Source organism: Rutidosis leptorrhynchoides, chromosome 11 (genome assembly GCF_046630445.1).
Source record: "Rutidosis leptorrhynchoides isolate AG116_Rl617_1_P2 chromosome 11, CSIRO_AGI_Rlap_v1, whole genome shotgun sequence".
In the NCBI taxonomy this organism is placed as follows: Eukaryota; Viridiplantae; Streptophyta; class Magnoliopsida; order Asterales; family Asteraceae; genus Rutidosis; species Rutidosis leptorrhynchoides.
The window spans coordinates 39,951,199-39,972,358 of NC_092343.1; positions in this window are offsets into that span (position 1 = coordinate 39,951,199).

Genomic DNA, 21,160 nt, shown 5'->3' on the forward strand with positions numbered 1-21,160 from the left:
TGGCTATGGCTCCGTATGTGTGTCCCCTAGTTGCTGACCAATTTACAGAACCAAACTCGTCTTCGTTTGACCGTAGCCATGGTTTAAGTGCGAGTTGGTCAGAAATTTCAGCACAACGTTAATAGGGTGTAATGACTTTCGGAAGGCCATAAATCCTAAACCGTAACTCGGATTAAGACGACGTCTAAAAGGAAAATCATCTACTCAAAACGAACTAACTGAAAGTCTACTTTACAGTAGTCCAGGTTACTGATCAGATCCCAAAAACAGTAAACAAGTGCTCCGGTGGGGTTCTTAGTGCTTGATGCTCATCACGGTTCTCATCCTTGATGCTTGTAGCTTCAAGTGTATAACTCGTTGATAGTTTAGCATCACTTTTGACCACGATTCTACCATCAATACAAAATATGTTAAGACCAAGTAACAACACAACTCATTTAAGAGTCTTAGATGGATGATGAACCAAGGTTACATCATATCCTTAGTCTTAACACAAATACAAGTCCTATTTACAAACAAAGTTACAAACTTTACATCAATCAAACAAGTATGAATAAAATCTAAGTCAAATGAAGTGATGGAACCCTAAGCTAGAGAGCTTGGATCCCTTTCACACAAGTTTTAAGGTCACAAAGCTAGAAAGCTTGAACCTTTAGTGTTCTTGAAGATCTTGAAGCATAAAGCTTGGATCTTTAAGTTACATGAAGACCATAAATACAAGTTTTGTTCTTTATAACAAAATAATGAGATCATAAGTTAGAAAACTTAGATCCAACAAAAGATATGAAGATCCAAGCTAGAAAGCTTGCATCTTGGTTGTTCTTGAAGATCTTGAAGTATAAAGCTTGGATCTTTAAGTTACATGAAGATTACAAACACAAGTTTGAATCTTTATAACAAAATAGAAAGATTAAAGTAAAAAAATATAGATCTACAAAGTGGGTGAAGATTCAAAGCTAAAAAGCTTGAATCTTCCATGTTCTTAAAAGATTCAAATCCATGTTTGAATCTACAAGATATAATCAAGATCAAAAGCTAAAAAGCTAGACCCTTTATGATGATGATGAATTCGAAAATGAAAAGAAAAAAAGAAGAAAAAGATCAAAAACTTACAAGTATTAGAGTGAGAAAGACTAGAGAGAAGATAGGAGAATAAGTGTTAGTGAAATGCAAATGAGAGTAAGTGTTAAATGAATGGAATAAGGGTGGTATTTATAGGTGAATGAGGGAGGGGATGGTGGTGATGGCTGAAATTTTGGAGAGGGACAAGGGGGGATAAAAAGTTGCTTTTTGGTTAATGGTTGTCTAAAGTTGGTGCTTATGTTGGGATCCCATGCAACATTAAAGATAATACTTGACATAAATGCTAGTATGTTCCCTCTAATAAATGGGCATTTGTCTTACTTATTAATGGGTCACTAGTAATTAATAAGTGGGCTAAATAAATGGGCTACTAGCTAGAGTAGGGTGGGCTTAAGTCCAACAAGGTAGAAAGTCCAACAAGACTAACTAGCAAGCATAATTAAATTACTACGCGTAATTAAGCATCCATAAACCCAAGTAATTATTATTATGAAATAATAATTAATATTTCGTAGTCGTAATATTCCGATTACGACAAAAGTTAAACTTGTGCGCAGTTCGCGGTTTTAATCGAAACGTCAAGTGACGCTAACGGTCATAAAGCATCCAGTGAATAAGTTAAGTATCCGACGTACTCTAAGGCACGTCTTAACATATAAATGAAAGTAAACCATGTATATAAAGGTTCCAGGGTATAAAGTAGCACAGTACACACAAATACGCAGTTTCGCTAAAACACAAGGCACAAAAGCAAGTCGAAAAAGTCGGGTCATTACATTACCCACCTATTAATGAAAATTTCGTCCCGAAATTTAAGCTGAGGCAGGTGTTTGAGTCGGGAAAAGGCGAGGATACTTCTGCATCATTTGATCCTCTCGTTCCCAGGTGAACTCAGGTCCACGTTTGGCATTCCATCGAACTCGGACGATCGGAATATTGTTGCGTTTCAAATTTTTGACCACACGGTCCATAATTTCGACAGGCTCTTCCACGAAGTGGAGTTTGTCATCAATCGTAAGTTCCTCCAGGGGTATGATAAGTTCCGGTGGAGCAAGACACTTCTTCAAATTTGATACGTGGAAGGTAGGATGAACTGCGCTCAATTGAGTTGGAAGTTCCAGACGGTAAGCTACGGGTCCAACACGTTCCAAAATTTCGAAAGGAACAATATAACACGGGTTTAACTTTCCACGCTTTCCAAAGTGGATTACACCTTTCCAAGGTGCGAATTTCAACATCACACGGTCACCCACGTTGAATTCGAAGTCTTTACGTTTAAGATCAGCATAACTCTTTTGGCGATCACGGGCCGTCTTAAGTCTCGCTTGAATCTGGGCAATCTTCTCCGTCGTTTCATGGACTATCTCGGGTCCGGTGATTTGCACTTCGCCTAACTCGGCCCAACAAATAGGAGAACGGCACTTGCGGCTATACAACGCTTCAAAAGGTGCGGCATTAATACTCGAGTGATAACTGTTGTTGTAAGAGAATTCGGATAACGAAAAATGCCTTTCCCAAGACTTTCCGAAGTCAATAACATAGGCACGCAACATGTCCTCTAAAGTCTGAATCGTTCATTCGCTCTAACCGTCGGTCTGCAGGTGATATGCAGTGCTCATGTCGAGACGGGTTCCCAAGGCTTCTTGCAAAGAACGCCAAAATCTGGAAGCAAAACGGGGATCGCGATCTGAAATAATTGATAGGGGCACACCATGACGGGATATAACCTCTTTGATGTACAGTTGAGCAAGTCTCTCCATTGCATCTGGTTCCTTCATGGCTAAGAAGTGTGCAGATTTAGTAAGTCGGTCAACGATAACCCAGATTGTATCGTATCCGCCCACCGTATTTGGTAGCTTCGTGATGAAGTCCATCGTAATTGCTTCCCATTTCCATTGTGGGATTTTCGGTTGTTGAAGTAATCCAGATGGCCTCTGATGTTCAGCCTTAACCTTCGAACAAGTCAAACACCTCCCAACATAAGTTGCAACATCCTTCTTAAGATTTGGCCACCAATACTGTTCCTTGAGATCGTGGTACATTTTACCGGCTCCTAGATGAATCGAATATCTCAACTTGTGGGCTTCATCTAGTATAAGGCTTCGTAAATCTCCATAACGAGGTACCCAAATTCTTCCAGCAAAGCATCGGAGTCCAGTCTCCTTAACCTCGAATCGTGAAACGAGAATGTTCAAGTGTTCTTGAGAAATATTCTCCTCTTTGAGAGCCTCATCTTGGGCTACTCGGATCTGGCTATTGAGATTTGAATGAATGATGATGTTCAAGGCGCGGACACGAAGCGGTACCGTTCTCTCCTTTTGGCTCAAGGCATCGGCTACAACATTGGCTTTGCCAGGATGGTAACAGAGTTCACAATCATAGTCGTTCAGCGTCTCGATCCATCGACATTGTCTCATATTCAGCTGCTTCTGATCAAAGATGTGCTGGAGGCTTTTGTGATCGGTAAATATGGTACTCTTTGTCCCATAAAGATAAGTGTCTCCACAACTTCAAAGCGAAGACAACGGCTCCAAGTTCGAGATCATGGGTAGTGTAGTTTTGCTCGTGTATCTTCAGTTGACGAGAACCATAAGCAATGACCTTCGTTCTTTGCATCAATACGCAACCAAAACCATTTTTCGAAGCGTTGCAGTACACAACGAAGTCGTCACTGCCTTCAGGAAGTGACAAGATAGGTGCGGTGGTTAACTTCTGCTTCAGGGTTTGAAACGCTGATTCTTGTTCGTTCTCCCAAACGAACTTCTTCCCTTTCTGAGTCAGTGCGGTCAAAGGACGCTCAATCAACGAAAAACCTTCAATAAATCTCCGGTAATAACCGGCAAGGCCTAGAAATTGGCGGATGTGAGTTGGAGTAGTGGGTGTCTCCCACTTGCTGATAGCCTCGATCTTTGCAGGATCAACTTTGATACCTTGATTACTCACAATATGACCCAGAAATTGGACTTCCTTTAACCAAAATTCACACTTGGAGAATTTGGCATAAAGTCGCTCTTGTCTCAAGAGTTCAAGCACTAGTCGGAGATGTTGCTCATGTTCTTCTTCGCTCTTAGAGTAGATGAGGATATCATCTATGAAGACGATAACTAACTTATCCAGGTATGGCTTGCATACACGATTCATGAGGTCCATGAATACAGCGGGTGCGTTGGTTAAACCGAACGGCATCACGAGAAACTCATACTGACCGTAGCGGGTTCTAAACGCAGTCTTCATCACATCACTCTCCTTCACCCTCAACTGGTGATAACCGGATCGCAAATCGATCTTGGAGTAAATGCTTGATCCTTGCAGCTGATCAAAAAGATCGTCAATTCGGGGAAGAGGATATCGGTTCTTGATCATCAATTTGTTGAGTTCGCGGTAGTCGATACACATGCCAAAGGATCCATCCTTCTTTTTCACGAATAAGACAGGTGCGCCCCAATGCGACGAGCTCGGTTGGATAAACCCTCGGTCGAGCAATTCCTGCAGTTGACTCTGCAACTCTTGCAGTTCGGAAGGTGCTAGTCGATAAGGTGCGCGAGCTACGGGTGCAGCTCCCGGCACTAGATCGATCTGGAACTCCACGGCTCTCGATGGCGGTAATCCAGGCAGTTCTTCCGGAAAGACGTCGAGAAATTCATTCACGATTCGCACATCATTCACGCTCTTCTCTTCTGTTTCTAAAGCCTTCACGTGTGCTAAAATAGCAAGACGTCCTTTCTTCATGATCTTCTGCGCTTTCATACAACTAATGAGGTTCAGCTCCGAGTTACATCTCTCTCCGTATATAACCAGTGGCTCACCATCTCCTTGTGGTATACGAAGAGCTTTATCTTCACAGATAATGTCGGCCCTCACTTTGGTCAACCAGTCCATGCCGACAATCACGTCAAAGCTTTCCAATTTGATGGGTATTAAGTCAATTGTGAAATTCACACCAGCTATGTTGATAATAGCTCATCGGCCAATTTGGTCAACTTTCTCAAGTTTTCCATTGGCTACCTCAACAAGCATACTCTCCTCTAAAGGCACTAACGACCAATCTATCTTAGAGCAAAAGTGTCTACAAACATAGCTCCTATCGGCACCAGTATCAAATAGGACAGAAGCTAATAGATTGTTGATAGTGAATATACCTGTAACCAAGTCGGGGTTCTCACGGGCATCCCTTGCGTTCACATTGAAAGCTCTTCCACGCGGGGGTCCGCCGTCCCTTCGCTTGTTGGGACACTCATACCTGAAGTGGCCCTGTTGTCCACACTCATAACACTTTCTTGGTCTGTTGGGGTTGGTCCTCACAGCTGGGATGAGAATCTTGCAGTCCTTGCCAATTTTCCCGGTCCTTTTGCACTTTTCACAGACCACGTTACAGTACCCGGTATGGTGCTTGTAGCACCTCTTGCACTACGGTAGAGGACCCTTGTAGTTGGGGTTCGAGCTAGGGGTCGGGTTGGGGTTCCTTCCGTCGTTATGCCTCTTAGCGGGGGTTTGATCATAGACTCTCCCCTTGTTATTGTCCCACTTACGCTTCTCACCACTGGCTCCCGATTCAGATTTTTCCTTTTCTGATTCCTTGCTGATAATTTGGTTCATAAGGGTTTGCGACATGCGCATAGCTGCCGAGATGTTGGGTGGATTAGAAGAGGTGACATTTCCTTGAATGGACTTGGGAAGTCCCCACAAGTATCGCTCCATTCTCTTAAATTTCGGGGTAACCATCGTGGGACACATCAGCGCTAATTCCAGATACCTACGGTTGTAGCCATCAAGATCGTTTCCCACAACCTTCAACTCCCAGAATTCAGCCTCCATTTTCTGTACCTCTGCTCTGGGGCAATACTCTTCGATCAGGGCTCCCTTAAATTCTTCCCACGGAGTGGCATAAGCCTCGTCAATACCCTTAGCTTGAGCCAGTGTGTTCCACCAGGTTAGGGCACCATCTGACAGCGTACATGAAGCATACTTGGTTTTGTTCTCCTCTGAGCAGTTGCTTACACGGAACACAGCTTCTAATTTCTCAAACCACCTAGTCAGACCAACTGGCCCCTCAGTACCGCTAAAGTTGTGGGGCTTGCAGCTTTGAAACTCTTTGTATGTGCACCCGTTACGAATGGGTTAGTTAACTGGTAGAGCTGGGGGGTTGATATCCGCAATAGCTGCGGCTACTCTTTTCGCAATAATTTACTAGATTTGGGCTGCTGTGGGTGCTGCTCATCCGTTTGCCATTGCTCTTCTAATCAGAAATTTTGACTTAAGTCAAAATTCAGCATTTAATATATAGTAATATAGTATAAGGCAACCAACATGGAATCAACGCAACACATGTTAACTAAGCAATGCAACGAGATACAGATACCACAGAAACATCATACAGTAACGTAATATAGAACACCGTGGAAAAGTAAACAACACTAAGTTCAATTCATTAATAATAAGTTGCATACATCTGCATAAGTTCGTACAGTACATGAGTAAACCATGAAACTACAAACGAGATTACATAATGAAATCTACTACAATGCCCTATGGTGACGGTGGGTAAAGGATGTCCATCACGTGGGACATCTGGTCCTCGAGCTCAGTTACCCGAGCACGGAGGATCTCCATTTCCCTCGCCAGTTCCTCGACGGAGGGAGATGGTGGGGCAGGCGGTGCAGTCGGTACAGATGGTGCAGGTGGTGCAGATGGTCCAGCGCCAGAAGTAGATGGTGTGCAATAGTAATCCTTATGCACGAATGGATCGGCAGGATAAGGCACAACCCGCTTGCGGGCGGTGACCCTAGTCCTCAGTCCATGTGCGCTAACGAACGACCTACCTCCATTAAATCCTGGAATAACTGTACCATCAAAACGATACCGCTTCTTTGGCGGGGTAGAGGGTGGCTGCACGGGCGTCTCCCCAAGGTCCTCGTCGGAATCATCGTCACTGGAATCATCGGAGGATGAGTCGTCGGATAATGAGTCGTCGAAAACAGCTGGGGGTGGCGGCACTCGGTGGCCGGTAGTCATAATCTGATATCTAAAAGGTGGGATCGGTATGATACGTCCTTCAGGAAGGTGTCGGCACCAATGGTTATGCTCATTACGGAACGGAACGTCCCCGTATTCCCCGGGAATCACAGCACCACCGGGGTGGGGCTGTGGCTCCGGAGGTACTGGGATGAGTGGAGCTGGAATATCCGGTGGATCCTCGTGTCCATCTGTGGTGATCACTGGGTCGGGTGCATGGCCACTGGCTCCAGAGGACGAAGAGCCAGAGTCGCTGGAGTGTGTCGACGACGGGATCTGTGAATCGGCAACAATGGCAGGCGAGGTGGAGGGTGAGTCTGAGTCGCTCTCCAAAATGACAACAGGCGGGACATCCGACATCTGAACAAGGAAAAATAACTTTTTTCGTGTCATCAAGTCATAAAGCAAGCACGTATTAGGCACTACAGCAACCTAGGTTGTCTAAAACAGTATACAGCATGGCAATAATAACAACGCTAAATAGAAATAACATGTGAAAGCAGATAGTAATCATGCAATAGCGAAAATAAGTATACAGCAAGTTCGCATGGCAGTAAAGATAAGCAATAGCATGCAGTGATATCACATAGCAGTAAAAGTAATCAGTAGCATGCAGTAAGTTTCGCAGAAATAAGTAAACTAGCAAGTTGTAGATTAGTGAATCCTACTCGGGTCGGTCCAGACTCCCTAATGTAATCTAATTCCCTACAACCAAGGCTCTGATACCAAATGTGACGCCCTGTACAAAACCATCGTGTACGATTCGTCAACAACAGGATCTTTACACGGTTGAATACTACATGCTGTTTGAAAACCAGTTTGCATTCATAAAAACATAGTGTTTACAAAAGATAACGTGACCCAGAGGTCATTACAAAGCCATTATTCAAATAACATAAGTTGCGAATGCAAATTAAAAGTTTCATGATTGAGACATCTCTAAGTTATGCAGCGGTTATCTAACACAGCAGGTCCTTAACAGCAAGTCTAAACAGCATGACAGCAAGTCTAACAGCGGAAGAAACAAACCTGTAAGCACCTGAGAAAACATGCTTAAAAACGTCAACAATAATGTTGGTGAGCTATAGTTTAAGTTGTAATAGTAATATAAGATTGACCACGAGATTTCAATGTTTCAAAACAGCATGAAAAGCATATGTATAACCGTGGGCACATGGTAACTAGACTTAACGTAAATATAAATATCACCCCCTAAAAGTACACCTGGCGAGTGCGTATGTCCTCGAAGTATTAAACACCCGTTAAATGCTAGCGCAACTAGCCCGAGTGGGGATGTCAAACCCTATGGATCCATATCTAATATTCGCATCTACCGGTTCAAAAACCAATAGTTAAACGTTACCGTGCTAAGGGGAATATTTATGCCGTTGTATAACCCACACATATGTAAAGTTTAAGTACTCGTATCAAGTAAGTAAAACATAAAAAGCGCATGTATTCTCAGTTTCAAAAATATTATAAGTAAAAAGGGATGCTATAACTCACAGTGATAAAAGCGGTAAAGTCGGCAATGAAAGTATGCAAGTAGTAAGTCGGTCCGAAAGGTCGTCAACCTAAATCAAGGTTACTAGGTCAGTAGGTTGTCCTTATAAGTTCTAATAGTGCATAAAATAAGTTTAAGTTTCATCATCATCATCATCATTCATCATCATAAAAGCTAAGTAAGTTTGACAAGAATAGAGATCGAAACAATAGGCTGACTTCGGTCAGCTGCTCCGTATGTGAGTCCCCTAGTTTCTGACCAATTTCCAGAACCAAACTCATCTTCGTTTGACCGTGGCGACGGTTTAAGTGCGAGTTGGTCAGAAATTTCAGCACAACGTTAATAGGGTGTAATGACTTTCGGAGGCCATAAATCCTAAACCGTAACTCGGATTAAGACGAGGTCTAAACGGAAAATCATCTACTCGAACCAAACTAACTGAAAATCTACTTTACAGTAGCCTAGGTTACTGATAAGATCCCGAAAACAGTAAACAAGTGCTCCGGTGGGGTTCTTAGTGCTTGATGCTCATCACGGTTCTCATCCTTGATGCTTGTAGCTTCAAGTGTACAACTCGTTGATGGTTTAGCATCACTTTTGACCAAGATTATACCATCAATACACAATATGTTAAGACCAAGTAACAACACAACTCATTTAAGAGTCTTAGATGGATGATGAACCAAGGTTACATCATATCCTTAGTCTTAACACAAATACAAGTCCTATTTACAAACAAAGTTACAAACTTTACATCAATCAAACAAGTATGAACAAAATCTAAGTCAAATGAAGTGATGGAACACTAATATAGAGAGCTTGGAAACCCTTTCACACAAGTTTTAAGGTCACAAAGCTAGAAAGCTTGAACCTTTAATGTTCTTGAAGATCTTGAAGCATAAAGCTTGGATCTTTAAGTTACATGAAGACCATAAACACAAGTTTTGATCTTTATAACAAAATAATGAGATCTTAAGTTAGAAAACTTAGATCCAACAAAAGATATGAAGATCCAAGCTAGAAAGCTTGCATCTTGGTTGTTCTTGAAGATCTTGAAGCATAAAGCTTGGATCTTTAAGTTACATGAAGATTACAAACACAAGTTTGAATCTTTATAACAAAATAGCAAGATTAAAGTAAAAATATATAGATCTACAAAGTGGGTGAAGATTCAAAGCTAAAAAGCTTGAATCTTCCATGTTCTTGAAAGATTCAAATCCATGTTTGAATCTACAAGATATAATCAAGATCAAAAGTTAAAAAGCTAGACCCTTTATGTTGATGATGAATTCGAAAATGAAAAGAAAAGAATAAGAAAAAGAAAAAGATCAAAAACTTACAAGTTTTAGAGTGAGAAAGACTAGAGAGAAGATAGGAGAATAAGTGTGTGTGAAATGCAAATGAGAGTAAGTGTTAAATGAATGGAATAAGGGTGGTATTTATAGGTGAATGAGGGAGGGGATGGTGGTGATGGCCGAAATTTTGGAGGGGGACAAGGGGGGACAAAAAGTTGCTTTTTGGTTAATGGTTGTTTAAAGTTGGTGCTTATGTTGGGATCCCATGCAACATTAAGGATAATACTTGACATAAATGCTAGTATGTTCCCTCTAATAAATGGGCATTTGTCTTACTTATTAATGGGTCACTAGTAATTAATAAGTGGGCTAAATAAATGGGCTACTAGCTAGAGTAGGGTGGGCTTAAGTCCAACAAGGTAGAAAGTCCAACAAGACTAACTAGCAAGCATAATTAAATTACTACGCGTAATTAAGCATCCATAAACCCAAGTAATTATTATTATGAAATAATAATTAATATTTCGTAGTCGTAATATTCCGATTACGACAAAAGTTAAACGTGTGCGCAGTTCGCGGTTTTAATCGAAACGTCAAGTGACGCTAACGGTCATAAAGCATCCAATGAACAAGTTAAGTATCCGACGTACTCTAAGGCACGTCTTAACATATAAATGAAAGTAAACCATGTATATAAAGGTTCCAGGGTATAAAGTAGCACAGTACACACAAATACGCAGTTTCGTTAAAACACAAGGCACAAAAGCAAGTCGAAAAAGTCGGGTCGTTACATAATATACCTACTTACATACACTTACACACACACCGCATATTCGCTAGTATTAACAACTAGCATACAAACTCCAAGTATAAGCTAATCACCTCCAATTACCACGACTAGCATGAATCAGCATCATATACTCCATGACATTATAATATGCTACTTTACAACGTCAACATAAACATAAACAACTATATGGTTAACCGTTTTCGCGTCATGGTGCTACCGGCTCCGTGGTTCACACCATACGCAATGCTATGATGCTACCAGCTCCGTGGTTCACGTCACTACGCATTTGAGTCATACTCTTTTATAGTGCTACCGGCTCCGTGGTTCACACTTTGGTGCTACCGGCTCCGTGGTTCAAACCTAATTTTATAGTGCTACCGGCTCCTTGGTTCACACTTTGATGCTACCGGCTCCGTGGTTCACATCTCATTTTATAGTGCTACCGGCTCCGTGGTTCACACTTTACGACTCGTGCTATAGTGCTACCGGCTCTGTGGTTCACACTACAACACACGTACCATGATGCTACCGGCTCCGTGGTTCACATCATAATAAACTCACACATACTATGGTACTACCGGCTCCGTGGTTTATACCATAGCCTACAAATAAATACACTATATACATACATGCATAATTACTCCACTCACCTTAACGCCGTAGGTGAATGTTAAACGAAGCTCGCAACCTTCAACGTAACGCACCTATTACATTATGTATATAATTAATTAATCACACAATCAAGTTGGTCAACTAACTCACTCAACATCCTAGAGTCATTTTGACCCATGGTGCAATTCCGACCCATTTGCACACTTAACCCTAATATTGGGTCAACTTCGCCAAAAACCCTAACTCTAGCCATTTATGATCTTAATACACATATAATCACAATGTTATCGCATTTTCACCCTAACAAGATAACTTAGGTCATCAAAGATCTGTTTTTCCCATTCGAGGTTTCCACACCCATTCGGGTCACCACATACCCAAATAACACCCACTTTATAACATTTAGGGGTGCTAGTAGTTAACTAACCAATTTAAGACTCATAAACACATTTAGCATTTCAAAACCCTAGGTTAGTCATCTTTGAGTCCTCATGACCCAAACTTACCCAAAAACCCCCAAATCACTAACAAATGATTTTGTGTTCATCACTAGCCCCAAACCCCAACCCTTAAACAATTTAAACTAAGGAAATCAAGATTAGGACTTACCACCACAATCAAAACGTAGCTAGTGAGGAGATGAACAACTTTAATGCTCGAGCTCTAACCCGAAACAAGCTTCTTCCTCTTCGATTTGAGTTTTCTCACACAAGAATCACACTCTCTCTCTAGAATTTAAGTGGAAGGGGTGTGGTGGTTGTAGATGGAGTAAATGATGCTCCAAAAACTGATCTAGGGCTCTAAATTCGGCCCCATGTGAAATTACCACTTTGCCCCCTTTAAATATCTAAAATAGACAGCTGGCCCACCAGAACATTTGGACGGCGTCCAAACTGTCTGGACGGCGTCCAGTCCTTTACACTGGGATGGCTTCCCATCCTTCTGGATGGCGTCCCAACCACCTGAGCAAACAAGATCTTACAACTCTCCCCTACTTGAACCGGATTGCGACCTCGCGATCCAAGCCGCATGACAAGCAGGAAGATACACTAAAACAAACTCTTCGAATTCCCACGTGAACTCGGAACCCTTAATATGACGCCATTGGACTTTAAAAGTCATCACCGCTTTATTTCTCAACATCTTCACTTTTTCATCAAGAATTGCCATTGGTTCCTCGACATATTCTAACTTGTTGTTCAAGGAAATCTCGTCCAACGGTACCCACGCCGTGTCATCCGCAAGACACTTACGGAGATGGGAAACATGGAATGTGTTATGAATCCCCGCAAGAACTTCAGGTAATTCAAGTCTATACGCGACCTCACCAACACGATCCAAGATCTTAAAAGGGCCAATAAATCGAGGAGCTAACTTTCCCCGTTTTCGAAATCGAATGACACCTTTCCATGGCGAAACTTTAAGCATCAGCATGTCACCTTCTTGAAACTCAATCGGTCGCCTTCGTTTATCGGCATACGCTTTTTGTCGATCTTGAGCCTTTTTCAAATGAGCCCGAATCATATCAATCTTGCTATTCATCTCTAAAACCAAATCGGTACTCCCGATTTCTCTTTGACCCACTTCACCCCAATAAATCGGGGTTCGACACCTACGCCCGTAAAGCATCTCGTAAGGTGGTATCCCAATACTAGTATGATAACTATTATTGTACGAGAATTCCACCAAAGGTAAGTGCTCATCCCAACTACCACCGAAATCAATAATACACGCCCGTAATATATCCTCCAAAGTTTGATTCGTATGTTCAGTTTGCCCGTCCGTTTGAGGATGATACGCCGTGCTCAATTTCAATTGTGTACCCATATCTTCGTGAAACTTTTCCCAAAACCGAGATGTAAAACGGGTATCTCGATTCGAAATAATAGATATAGGAACCCCATGTCTCGATATCACCTCCTTGATAAATAACTTAGACAAAGCCTCTAATGATATCGCTTCCCGAATAGGAAGAAACAAGGCACTTTTCGTCAATCGATCAACTATTACCCAAATTGAGTCAAATTGGGTTCTCGCCGTCTTCGGTAACTTTGTGATGAAATCCATGGTAATGTGTTCCCATTTCCATTTCGGGATTTCTAAAGGTTGTAACGTACCATACAGCTTTTGGTGTTCGGCTTTAACTTGCAAACACGTGATGTATTGTTCAACATATTTAACAACATCACGTTTCATGCCCGGCCACCAATACTCCTTCCTTAAATCAAGATACATTTTCGTCGCACCCGGATAAATGGAATACCTTAACTTATGTGCTTCATCAAGTAGCACTCGTCGATAATCCCCCATCTTAGGCACCCACACTCTTCCTTGAAAGGATAACAAACCATGCGGACCTAAGATAATAGACTCCGTTTGTCTCACGATTCGTTCCTCATGCTTATTGTTAACAAAAGCTTCAATTTGAGTCTCGCCAAGATTTACAAGAAAATCATTAGTAATAATCATGCATAACGATCCTACTCGTATCGCCGGATGTTGACTCTTCCGACTTAACGCGTCCGCGACCACATTCGCCTTACCCGGATGATAAAGTATTTCACAATCATAGTCTTTCACCACATCCATCCATCTACGTTGACGATAGTTCAAATCTCTTTGATCAAAAAGGTGTTTTAAGCTCTTGTGATCCGAATAAATCGTACACTTGACACCATACAAGATATAGCGCCAAATTTTCAAAGCATGAACAACTGCCGCCAACTCAAGATCATGAGTCGGATATCTCGTTTCGTGTTCCTTTAATTGTCGAGAGGCATAAGCGATGACTTTACCTCTTTGCATTAGAACACACCCGAGTCCGTTTAGAGAAGCATCACAATAGACCGTCATGTCTTCCACCCCTTCCGGCAAAACTAGCACCGGAGCTTGACACAACTTCTATTTTAACAATTGAAAAGCAATTTCTTGCTCGTTCTCCCAATTAAATCTCGCGTTCTTTCTCGTTAACTTCGTCAATGGAGAAGAAATCTTGGAAAAATCTTGGATAAACCGACGATAATAACCAGCCAATCCGAGAAAACTTCGAATTTTCGTAGGCGTAGTCGATCGTCCCCAACTCTTCACCGTTTCTATCTTCCCCGGATCTACTTGAATACCGTCTTTGTTCACAATATGACCAAGGAATTGAACTTCCCATAGCCAAAATTCACATTTGGAGAATTTAGCGTACAACTTCTCCTTCCGCAACGTCTTCAACACACCCCGCAAATGATGTTCATGTTCCTTCATACTCTTCGAATAGACAAGTATGCCGTCGATGAACACAATTACCGACTTGTCCAATATAGGTTGGTACACTCGGTTCATAATATCCATGAATGTCGCCGGTGCATTCGTAAGACCAAAAGGCATTACTACGAATTCAAAATGCCCGTAACGAGTTCAAAAAGCCGTTTTCTCCATATCTTCCTCACGGACCCGCATTTGGTGATAGCCGGACCGTAGGTCGATTTTAGAGAAATACGTTGCACCTTGGAGTTGGTCAAACAAATCGTCAATCCGAGGTAATGGATAACGATTCTTTATAGTCACTTTGTTCAACTCCCGATAATCGATGCACATCCGCATACTACCATCCTTCTTCTTTACGAATAAAACCGGAGCGCCCCATGGCGAAGCACTCGGTCGAATGAAACCCTTCTCAAGCAACTCTTGGGTTTGATTTAACAACTCTTGCTTTTTCGTCAGCGCTAAACGATAAGGAGTTTTAGCAATGGGAGTAGCTCCCGGAACCAACTCAATGCGAAATTCAACTTATCTTTCCTCCGGAACACCCGGTAACTCGTCCGGAAAAACATCTTCTGTGACGACCCGGAAATTTCTGAATAAATTTAAACTTTATCTTTAAATGATTTAATATTTTCGACACGATAAGTAAAGTCTGTAATGTTGAGTCTCAAGTTTTGGAACTATATTCATGTAATCAATTATTCTTTGACTGTTCTCGAAGATTCATGAACAATATATATATATAACTTAATGTGTATATATATATATGTGATTTCAAGTTATTTAGTAAATGATAGTAACATTCGATTATTGATTCGATTGATATTTAGATAAGTTAACTAAAACGTTTAAGATGAACCAGTAAAACACTAATTTGCTACAGTATTTTTGAATTGCTACAGTACCTGAAAAGCTAAAGTGTTTTCGAAAATCACTATTTGCTACAGTAAAAAAATGTACACTTCGAAAATCACTATTTGCTACAGTAAACACTATTTTAAAATAAAAATGTATATATGTATATGTATATACTACGAGACGATGATTTATAGAAGCAAATAACCAAAACACTTAATTGATTAAAGCTACACTTCGAGTGACATAGTTTATCAATGATTAAGTTTAATTTTTGATAAAGGTACACGTCGCGTAACGAAAAGTACTAGTTTTCTAAGTAGACTTGCAAACTTGAAAGTATTCTTGATTTTATGAAAATAGAACTTATAGAATTTATGAAGAACATTTAGAACTTGAAGATAGAACTTGAGAGAGATTAATTAGATGAAGAAAATTGAAGAATGAAGGTTTTTGTATGTGTTTTGGGTCGTTGGTATATGGATTAGATATAAAGGATGTGTAAGTTTGTTTTCTTGTAAATAATTCATGAATGATTTATAATATTTTTGTAATTTTGTGAGATATTTCATGCTAGTTTCCAAATGATGGTTCCCACATATTTGATGACTCATTAAGGGCTGCTAAGAGCTGATCATTGAAGTTAATATACCAATAGTATGTACATCTAGGAGCTGGGTATTGTACAAGTACGAATACCGAACGAATACGAGTAGAATTCTTGATGAAAATGCATGAGAATGCAATTGTAACCAATTTTGTTAAGTACAAGTATTTTGATATGTGTCTTGAAGTCTTCCAAAAGTATATTAATACATCTTAATACACTACATGTATATACATTTTAACTGAGTCGTTAAGTCATCGTTAGTCGTTACATGTAAGTGTTGTTTCGAAACCTTTAAGTTAACGATCTTGTTAAATGTAATTAATCCATTGTTATTATACTTAAATGAGATGTTAAATTGTTATGTTAACATGATAACATGGTGTATGGATATATCTTAATAGCACATATATATATATATATATATATATATATATATATATATGTTAAAATACTATTACAACGATAATCGTTACATATATATTGTTTCGAAATCCTTAAGTTAGTAGTCTCATCTTACTTGTGTAGTTCATTATTAATACACTTAATAATATGATTAATTATCATTTTATCATGTTAAACATAGTGTGTTCATATCTAATTACAATACATATGTATTTATTTTAATTAAAACGTTGTTATAACGATAATCGTTATGTATATCGTTTCGAGTTTCTTTAATTCAGTAGTTTCATTTTATGCATATAACTCTTTGTTAGTATACTTTGTGAGATACTTACTTATCCTAATATCATGTTATATATATATATATATATATATATATATATATATATATATATATATATATATATATATATATATATATATATATATATATATATATATATATATATATATATCGTTATGTCATTTTTACAAGTTTTAACATTCGTGAATCACCGGACAAACTGGGTGGTCAATTGTCTACATGAAACTCATTTCAATTAATCAAGTCTTAACAAGTTTGATTGCTCAAAATTTTGGAAACATTTAATCATGCAAATGTAGTTCTCATTTAATATATAATCATGGAAAAGTTCGGGTCACTACACATTGACCTATACACAACTATACAATTGGTGCTTGGAGATAAAAAAAATAAAAAATAAGTAATGGATTTAAATCAAAGATAAACTTATGAAGACCATTTATCAGTATGAGGGAAATATAACTTGAGAAAAACTCAAGCCGGAGGGATGATGAAAAAACAGTGCCGATCAAGCGGCGACAAAGTTAAAAAACAAACCCCCGTTTAATCAAACTCACATAAGAATAAATAGAAATCACAGGATATCTAGTTGTCAAGGAGTTGAGGATTAGCCGACTCCGATGCGTCGATGAGGGGTCTCGACATAAGAATATGGATTGACCAACCATTGATGCCAATCAATTTGTTTCTTTTTCCTACATCTTTTTGAAATCCAACTAAAACTTTGGGCTTGAATTTCGGAGATGATTGAAGCAGAGACCATTCTATTTTGGAGAAGACTTTCAAGTTTCTATGTTTCCAAATTGTATAGCTTACGATCCACTTGGTTGCTTGCCATGTAGAAGATCCAAAATTATTGCAAGTGCAGTTTTGATTGGTGATGATGGTATCATCGATGTTGGAGATTGATGTGTTGTTTTGGTTCCACCATTTTAATCCAAGTTTCCATATAAGAGCTGTTTTGGAGCAAAGATGTGATGACCCGGAAATTTCTGATCAAATTTAAACTTAATCTTTGTATGATTAACATTTTCGACACGATAAGCAAAGTCTGTAAAACTGAATCTCAAAATTTTTGAACTACTTTTATATATTTAAATACCCTTCGGTTGTTTTCGACGATTCGCGAACAATTATATGTAAATAGATACATATATACTATAACTTGAAAAGGTAACAATGTATTAATTGTTTGATACCGTACATTAAACTTATTGGTTTAAATATCTATTTGAATATATATATGATAAGTTGAAATATTTATTATTAAAATTTATTTATAAATAACTTCCAATGTGTATTTAAAAACTGATTTATGTATAAGATATATACATATATATAATTTCAAGTTATTTAGTAAACGATAGTAACATTCGTTTATTGAATCGATTGATATTTAGATAAGTTAACTAAAGCGTTTAAGATGAACCAGTAAAACATTAATTTGCTACAGTACCCAAAATGCTACAGTAAATTGCTACAGTAAAACACTATTTCAAAATGAATATATATATATATATATATATATATATATATATATATATATATATATATATATATATATATATATATATACTAACAAATAGCGAGACGATGATTTATAGAAGTAAATGACCAAAACACTCAAATGTATAAGTTATACCTCAAGTGGTATAGTTTATGGATGATTTAAGACTATATTTTGACAAAGGTACGAGTCACGAAACGAAAAGTACTAGTTTTCTCAGCGTACGAAAGGGCGTTCGAAAAACCGTAACCGGGACATAAGTCGAGTGATAACGTACGACTTATCGAAACAAACAAGACAACTATGCATGTGAATTTAATATAATATATAATTAATTATATAAATTAAATATATTATATTTATAATTAAAAAATATGTAGACAAACTAGAAGTTAAAAGATCATGAGCTGGAAATCCATCCCATGCGATTGCATGGGAAATGGTCTTGAAGGCCATGCGATCGCATGGCAGCCTGGTCCAGGCCACATCTATAAAAGCCCGATGTTTTCTGCTTTTGAATTCATTTCAATTACTCCGTATTATATTTATTAATTATATTATTATTATTATTATTATTATTATTATTATTATTATTATTATTATTATTATTATTATTATTATTATTATTATTATTATTATTATTATTATTAAGATTAACATTATTATTAATCTTATTATTATTAGTAGTATTATTATTAATTAGTATTATACATAAAATACTACGACGAGGTCATGAGCGTGTCACTTTCAAAATGGTTTTCAAGAGGGATAGAGCTAAGGAAATTATGGGTTATTGCCAAGGAGATTATGGGTAATGTTCGGGGGTATATTTGTGAATCAAACCTAGTGTTTATCATCTCTGTTACGTCTACGTACTTTCCTACAATATTGAATCTCAATATTGATACGTTGAAATCTACGGTTATTTGGTAATCCGTGTTTCGATCACATTTTGGTGAACGACTTTATATGCTGCTAAGGTGAGTTTCATTGATCCCTTTTTAATTGCTTCTGCAATATATATTTTTGGGCTGAGAATACATGCACTTTATTTAAAACGCAATGGGTACAAGTACATACTAAATTCTACACTGAGTTTGAACCGAAAATCCCTTAGCTTTGGTAACTGTTAACTGCCAGTTATAAGAACTGGTGGGCGCGAGTAGTAGTATATGGATCCATAGGGCTTGATATCCCCGTCCGAGCTAGAGCACTAGCCTTTTAACGGACGTATGCTATTTGAGAAGCGTACACGTTGGTTTGCGTGTATTATTAAGATGATTATACAAAGGGTACAAATTATATATACGTTAAGTTTAGTTACCAGGGTGCTCAATTTCGTAGAATATTTTGATAAGCATTTCTGGATTGAACAACTGAAATCTTGTGATCCACCTTTATATACAGATTATATGAAACATTAAAACTATGAACTCTCCAACCTTTGTGTTGACACTTGTTAGCATGTTTATTCTCAGGTTCCCTAGAAGTCTTCCGCTGTTTGCTTATATGATAGACAAGCTATGTGCATGGAGTCTTATATGACATATTTTTCAAGGAAACGTTGCATTCACCAAATCATCACCATGTATCTTATTTTGACTGCATTGTTAACGGAAGTACTATTGTAAACTATTATTTACGGTGATTGTCTATATGTAGAAATCATCAGATGTCGAAAACTTTTGATTTAAATATTCATTTATGGTGTGCCTTTTCAAAAGAATGCAATGTTTACAAAACGTATCATATAGAGGTCAAATACCTCGCAATGAAATCAATGAATGACGTGTTCGTCCATATGGATTTGGAGCGATCGTCACAAAAGAACCAGTGCATGGTGTTTAGTTTCAATATCTAACTCGAAAAGTGGGCATAGCGTGGTGTGACGACCCAGAAATTTATGACCAAATTTAAACTTTATCTTTAAATGATTTAATATTTTCGACACGATAAGCAAAGTCTGTAATGTTGAGTCTCAAGTTTTGGAACTATATTCATGTAATCAATTATTCTTTGACTGTTCTCGAAGATTCACGAACAATATATATATAACTTAATGTGTGTATATATATATATATATATATATATATATGTGATTTCAAGTTATTTAGTATACGATAGTAACATTCGATTATTGATTCGATTGATATTTAGATAAGTTAACTAAAACGTTTAAGATGAATCAGTAAAACACTAATTTGCTACAGTATTTTCGAATTGCTACAGTACCCGAAAAGCTACAGTGTTTTCGAAAATCACTATTTACTGCAGTATTTCAAAATGAAAATGTATATATGTATATGTATATACTACGAGACGATGATTTATAGAAGCAAATAACCAAAACACTTAATTGATTAAACCTACACTTCGAATAACATAGTTTATCAATGATTAAGTTTAATTTTTGATAAAGGTACACGTCGCGTAACGAAAAGTACTAGTTTTCTAAGCGTACGAAACAACGTTCGAAAAACTGGAACCAGGACATAAGTCGAGTGACGATGTACGAATTATCGGAACAAAAATTACAAATCAACTATGCACGAGAATATAATATAATATATAATTAATTAATATAAATTATATATATTATATATTATTTTATTATGTCGACGAACTAATGTACAAAAACAGATGTGAGCTGTAAAATCATCCCATGCGATCGCATGGGATATGGCCTAGGAAGCCATGCGATCGCATGGCAACCCTGGACAGGCCAACCACTATAAATTCGATCGAATTCTGTTTATTGATTCACAAATCTCTTCATCTCTATATTACTCTGTATTATATATTATTATTATTACTATTATTATTATTATTATTATTATTATTATTATTATTATTATTATTATTATTATTATTATTATTATTATTATTATTATTATTATTATTATTATTATTATTATTATTATTATTATTATTATT